General features: G+C 45.7%; 1 long non-coding RNA gene across 1 annotated transcript; it reads right to left on the reverse strand.

Moving 5' to 3' along the window:
- Positions 1–57: 57 nt before the first annotated feature.
- On the reverse strand, positions 58–3,766 carry LOC119141739. Its single transcript, XR_005102026.1, has 3 exons — positions 2,841–3,766; positions 825–1,172; positions 58–244 (listed from the first exon to the last, which is right to left on the reverse strand). It is a non-coding gene; the product is annotated as an uncharacterized LOC119141739 (long non-coding RNA).
- Between the last annotated feature and the right edge of the window lie 3,331 nt (positions 3,767–7,097).

Below are 7,097 nucleotides of genomic sequence, written 5' to 3' on the forward strand. Positions count from 1 at the left end.
AATCATTTTTCATTGGCAAAAAATGTGCAGTCTCTGGCAAACATGCTTACATGTTTCTTGCCTGAGGGCGAGCTCCTGATGAGTTTCTGTGAGAGGTGGCTGCTTGGATTACGCTGCAGATGGCACCGGTTTGCCCTTCAAAGGGCTGAAATGATTCTCATTTTGTGGCTGATGGAGCTGGCAGCTGAGTAGTCAGTGCTGTACCTGCTGCAGCTACCCCTTTTCCATGCGGGCTAACTGCAGCCTGAAAGAAGAAAATTGAAAATTAAAAAAAAAAAAAAACCACCACCACACGCTTCAGATGTGAGACTATCTGCTATAGTAGTGTATGTTCTCTTATTTGCATGTGACATGAAAGAGAGAGTAATTTCATCCTTTCTTAAGTGGTTATGTCATAGCTTTGACCTCATAGGCCCTAAAAATTGGGTGCTTCCTTTGGCAAAATGGTAAGATGTGCTATTTTAATGATTGTGTTAAATTTTAAGGAATAGAAAAAAGTGTTGCAGCTACTCGGCATGCATTTAGCGTGTTGAATGAATATAGTATGTGGTTTGAGGAAGGACAGGGTATTTTTTAGCAGCTAGTTAGGAGAATTTGCAGTATTATTATACCATAATATGAGTTATACCAAATATATCTCATACCTTTCCTACCTCTGAAGCCGCAAGTACACATTCTGCAAAGGTAAATATATAGTATAGCTTCACTGGTTTGTGAAAGGAATATTTTAGGAATTTGGAAAATTTTAGTAATTTTTTGTTTTAGTAAAGCGCAAAATTAATGATGTAGTCAGTTCAGAAAGAGGTGGCATATTTGGAACTCACCAGTGTTCACTAGAATCTCCAAAGTCTGAAAGCATAGTCACAGCAGATACATGAAAGATGGTGTTCTATTTTGGTAAAGCGATGCCTGATTCTTTTTCTTTTATGGGATTTAACACTAAGCCTTTTGGGTAGACAAGTATTGTAAGGGTTGTTTTTTTGATGTTGGTGGGGTTTTTTGCTATATCATGCTATAGTGCTGTTGGTTCTTGGTTCAGGGGAGATAACTGTTCTTTTTTTCTTCTCGGAACTCAGTTCTGGTGAAAGAAGTTAGGGCATGTATGTCCTGAATAAGTCTCCCATGAGTGTTTTCTGCTTCTGTAGGTATTTTGAAGAGTATCTTCTAGAAACCTGCATTAAAGAATAAGTAAAACAAATAATGATAAATATGAAATTGTAACTTGTTCCTAACAGTGATTTCATTCTTAAGGAGTTCATGCCCACAGCTTTTCCTATGAAATAAGCACCTGTTGTACCAAGAGCTAATTATGAATTCAGAGTGCTGGTTGCCATTATATAGTCACAGATTAATTTAGGTTGGTAGGGATTTGGGGAAGTCATGTAGTCTGTACACGTGACCAAAGCCAGACCAGATAGGTCAGATTGCTCACAGGCATGTGAAGTTGTATACATTTTGAAAAATGGAGATTCCATAATCTCTTCAGGCAACCTGTTCCAATATGTGAACCTGCCATGGTTTGAGTGGGTGGGGGAATCCCACAACTTTCCATTATCATTGGAAAAGACTGTCTTCCAAACTGCATTCATCATCTCTTACCCTGTCGCTGCACACCCCCCTCAGATGAGCTGGTTTCTATTTTCTTTATACTGTCTTACTAAGCTGTTGCGACGGAGGGAAGACACAGTCACTCAATATGAGTGATCAGCAGACTTCGTTTATTGTACCTTACAGTCACCTTTTATGCCTTGCTATAATTAGCTCATACATATTACAAAAGTTAAGCTCATTATTGGTTAGTTGCCTAAATACCAAGCCCGCCCCTAGTTTCTCTTCTGTAGTTTTCTGTTCCCACCTGCAACATTCTTTTCCCACCGAAATCTTCCTGTTATTGTGTAACAAAAACAGCCAAAGACAGTGTATTTTTGCTTTACTTCAGATAAGCTGAGAGTGATGTGCATTTTTGTCCAGCCAGCTGGACTATGTCTATGTGACCCTTTTCAGCTAGCCAGTTATGCACACTAAGCAGCTGTAGTCTTCCCACAGCATTTGTTTCTGGAGGCTAAACAAAGCCATTTCTCTCAGGTTTTTCCAGATCTGTAACATTTTCCAATCCCTTCATCATCTTGGTGACTGGGCTTACTCAAGTATGTCAGTGACTTTCACGTACTGGGGAGCTGAGAACTCAGCACAGTGCTCTGGATGCAGCTGGGTCTGAGTTCAGGGTGGTGGAAAAGTCTCTGTCCTCCCAGGTCATGAGTGTCCGGGTCTTTTGTAAGGGCATCAAACATTATGGCGCCCAACATGACCGCTGAGGGAGGTTACTAATAATGGGCTGCCAACTGGGCTTTGTCCCACTGAGTACAATCCTGCAATCCTGTACCTTCAAACCTACTTATGCACCAATTCATCTCACCCGTTTGGCTGTGAGGATACTACGAGAAATTGTGTCAGTGACCTGTTCCTATCTGATTCTTTGCTGTGTCTGTGTAGCTTTATTTGCTTAAATGTTCTTCCCGTGAAAAACCATGCCTGTCTCAACCTAAAGCAGGTACAACTTTCTTTGCACCAATCAGTAGCATCCGAGATCAACTAATGCAGGTTATGACTCAGTTTCCTGGGAAATTTGGGACCACAGGTGAACTGGCAAATCCTGTAAGTTATTGAAAGCTTGATTAGCATATTGAAATTCAGTAATCTTGCAGTTTGAGAATGGCACCAAGAACAAAGGTTAAATACCAGACAAAATATTAAGCAGGCAGTTTAGAAATTCAGACCTTCCTTCTGTCAGGTAACTGAGGCTAAAGTAAATTTCTAATCTAGACAAGCTGAATACTCACTGGATGTCATTTCTTTTGTGGTGATACTGCAGTCTCCTTGTGAGATGATACTTCATTCTCCTTGTGGCGTTGAAGGTTTGTATCTGCTGGAGCCTGTCCCTCTTGAGCTGATATTCCCATTAGGGTTTACAGCCCTTGAAAGAAGGGTTCTGGAGGACAGGTGGGACCCTAAAAGTCTGGCAATCTTCCTCAGTACACAAGGGCGGCAGGTTGGTGTGTGCTTGGGGTTCTCACATGGGAAAAGCTTTAGTCAGAGAAACCGGAACACTGGAGAAGAGCTGTCTCTGTAAAAAATGCGCGAAGCTTCCGTGAAGCTTCCCTCTGAGATTCACTGTGACAGCTCTCCATCTTGCACACATGGAGAGGTGCTGATCTTCACAAAGCACCGGAGGAAAGGCAGGCAGGCTAAGAACATGTGATGTGGTGGGGAGCTCGAGGATATTTTTTTTTCAATCCCGCAGATACAGTGTTTTAAACTGCTGTGATGGATGTAATCTTTGCTTTAATTCTCCCAAGTTTTCTTGTGCTGTGCTGGATATGAATTTGAGCGAGGGACCGTGTTTCTGCTTTTATAGGGGAGGAAGGTCCATGCTGTGCAAGCTATATGTGTATGCCTTTCATTTGAAGTGAATGTTGTCTGCAAGGGTGCAATTCTCAAACCACATTTGGCATACAGGAAAAGGGTTGAAAGAGAAGCCCTGCAGGTGCCTTGATGGTAGATGATATGGGCTATATGAGACACAGGAGAACATTTTCCCAGGGAGCAAGCAAGCAAGCAAGCATATAGATGGAGGGAAGGAAGAAAGCAGGAGGGAAAGATCATAGAATAGTTCGCGTTGAAAGGGACCTTTAAAGTCACGTAGCCCAACCCCCTCTGCAATTAGCTGGGACATCTTCAGCTAGGTCAGGTTGCTCAGAGCCCCTTCCAACCTGACCCTGAATGCTTGCAGGGATGGGGCATCTGCCACCTCTATGGGCAATGTGTTTCACCACTTTCATTGTAAAAATTTTCTTCCTTATATCTGGTCTGAATCTACCCTCTTCTATTTTTAAACCATTACCCCTTGTGCTATCAGTGAAACACCTGTCCTCATCTTTCTGATAAGCCCCCTGTAAGTACTGAAAGGCCACAATAAGGTCTCCCCAGAGTCTTCTCTTCTCCAGGCTGAACCACCCCAAGTCTCCCAGCCTTTCCTCATAGGAGTGGTGCTCCAGCCCTCTGATCACTTTTGTGGCCCTCCTCTGGACCTGCTCCAACTGGTCCGTGTCTTTCCTGTGCTGAAGACTCTTGAGCTGGAAGTGCTCCAGATGCGATCTCAGCAGAATGGAGTAGAGGGGCAGAATCTCCTCTCTTGACCTGCTGGGCATGTTGCTTGTGATGCAGCCCAAGATACAGTTGGCTTTCTGGGCTGCAAACACACATTGCCAGCTCATGCCCAGCTTTTCGTCCACCAGTACCCCCAAGCCCTTCTCTGCAGGCCTGCTCTCAGTCCCTGCATCCCCAGCCTGTGCTGATACTAGGGGTTGCCCTGACCCACATGCAGGACCTTGTTGCACTTGGTCTTGTTGAACCTGATGACTTTCTCATGGGGCCACTTCTCCAGCTTGTCCAGGTGCCTCTGGATGGCATCCTGTCCCAGGGGCATCAGCCGCACCACTCAACTTGGTGTCATCTGCAGACTGGCTGAGCATGCACTTGATCCCACTGTCTGTCATTGTTGAAGAAATTAAACAGTACTAGTCCCAGTACAGAACCCTGAGGGACACCACTTGTCACCAGTCTCCACCTAGACATTAAGCTGTCTACCCTCTGGATGTGGCCATCCACTGAACAGTCCACCAATCAAATCCATCTCTCACCAATTTAGAGAGAAGGGTGTTGTGGGGGACTGTGTCAAGGGCCTTACAGAAATCTGGATAGATGACATCCGTAGCTCTTCCCTTGTCCACTGATGTAGTCACTCCACCGTAGAAGGCCACTGGGTTGATCAGGCTGGACTTGCCCTTGGTGAAGCCATGCTGGCTGTCTCACATCACCTTCCTGTCCTCCACGTGCCGTACCACAGATTTCTAGGGAAGTCTGTTCCACGATTTTCCCAGGCACAGAGGTGAGGTCAGTAGTTCCCAGGGTCATCCTTTCTACCCTTTTTAACAATGGGTGCAGCGTTTCCCTTTTTCCAGTCACCAGGGACTTACCTGACTGCCATGACTTTTCAAATATGATAGAGAGTGGCTTGGCAACTACGTCAGCCACTTCCCTCAGGACTCTGGGATGTATCTCATCAGATCCCATAGACTTATGTATGTTCAGGTTCCTTGGGTGCTCACGAACCTGATCTTCTCTTACAGCGGGAGGGGCTTTGCTCCCCCCAGTCCCTGCCTTGGGGGAGATTGCCAGCGAAGACTGAGGCGGAAGAGTCGTTCAGCATCTCAGCCTTATCCTCATCTGTTCTACCAGCTTGCCAGTCACATTCGTCAAAGGGGGTACGCTTTCTGTGACCTTCCTTTTCTGGCTGACACACCGATAGAAGCCCTCCTTGTTATCCCTTGCATCCCTTAACAAGTTCAGCTCCAGCTGCACTTTGGCCTTCCTCCCCCCATCCCTACACAACTGGGCAACATCCCTACACTCTTCACAGGATACCTATCCCTGCTTCCACTGCCTGTGCATTTCCTTCTTGCCCTTTAGTTTGACCGGTAGGTGTTGACTCAGCCCTGCTGGTCTCTTGCCATCCTTCCCTGATTTCTTACACCTGGAGACTGAGAGCTCTTGCACTCTGTGGAAAACATCCTTAAAGAATTGCCAGCTCTCTTCTGCTTGCCTTGTCCCTGAGGGCAGTTTCCCAGAGGGTCCTCTTGACTAACTCCTTGAACATCTGGAGTTTTGCTTCCCTGAAATTCAGGATCCTGAATTTAGTCTTCATCTGACCTATCAGAATTGCAAAACTTCACCAGTGCATGATCACTGCAGCCCAGGCTGCCTCCACAATACCAACAGCTTAACAACATGTATTCAGATATTCTGGTGGGACTCTACCCACTCTCCAATACAACCTACTTGTAAGCAACCTAAGGATTTATGACCAATATTGTTAATATTAGAGGGAGCTGTCATAGCAACTCACCTGGCCAGGGAATTAGAGACACTCCTTGAAAACACTCTGGTGTGTGCTTGGAGTCCTTATGACTCCTCTGGTCCGTTGAGATTCCAGAGAGCAAGTCCCACCTGTGTCACCAAATTCTCTTTCCAAAAATCGTAACCAGGAAAACTCTCCAAATCCGTTGATAGTTTAGAAAGCCGACATTGGTTTATCGCAGCACTAGGTGCATGGGAGATACTTCCTCCTGACATGTACACGTAACCAAGTTACTCGAGGATACACGTTATACGCAGCAGAGTACCTGCACATTGCTAGTACATTACATACGCATTTCCATTCACACACAGGGCTGGTTACGAGTTTCTCGCCTCTAATGCGAACCGGCGTGCACCCTCCGATAGCGCTGCTGGAGTTTGTCACCACCTGCACGTGCTCCCCAGGCCGGGGTTTGCCCTCCCTCAGGGGGGCTCTTTGGGTCGGAGGTCACGATCTCCCACCACCACAGCTGCCTTTGTCCCACTTTCAACCAGCTTTCTGTGGGTTGCAGCGCTCCATCAGCCTGTCTCCTCTTGCAGCCAGACCTCCCTCCCTCCCTCGGAGGCTTCTTTCTGCAGAGCTTCAGATAACGGCACTCTTTTCGCCATCCACTGTCTTTCTCGTCCTTCCCCGGGCTCGCTCCCTTGACGGGAAGTCCCTTCATCTGTCACTTTTAACAGCTTTAGAGGGTCAGATTGCCCCAAACCTTAGGCACAGGTTTGTTTAACTAAATCAGAGTTCAGTAATTAGGGAGTTTAGGCAACAGACTGACCTGTGAATTTTATGTTAATTTTTAATTATATATGTTTTCTTCAGTGGCAGAACTCTATAAGAGTTTTAGGGCTGGACTGGTAAAATACGATTTGAAGGAATGGATGCTCTGGGAGATAATCTTAGTCTCCAGACTCCAGTATTTTGTGGTTTCTAGAACTGTGGGTTTTAGTTGTATTTGGTTTGGCATATTGTAGAGCATTCCTATGCAAATGGCTGGGCAGAGCTGAGTGCTCTGTGTGGATGATCTCAGATCTTAATAGGAGAAAGGTGAATCACGTTGGGTGTGCTCTGTACTAAGTTTACTAGGGGTTTACACTTGCTCCTGGGGAAGTGGACTGAAGGCAGT

The sequence above is a fragment of the Falco rusticolus genome, chromosome Z (genome assembly GCF_015220075.1).
Source record: "Falco rusticolus isolate bFalRus1 chromosome Z, bFalRus1.pri, whole genome shotgun sequence".
Lineage (NCBI taxonomy): Eukaryota > Metazoa > Chordata > Aves > Falconiformes > Falconidae > Falco > Falco rusticolus.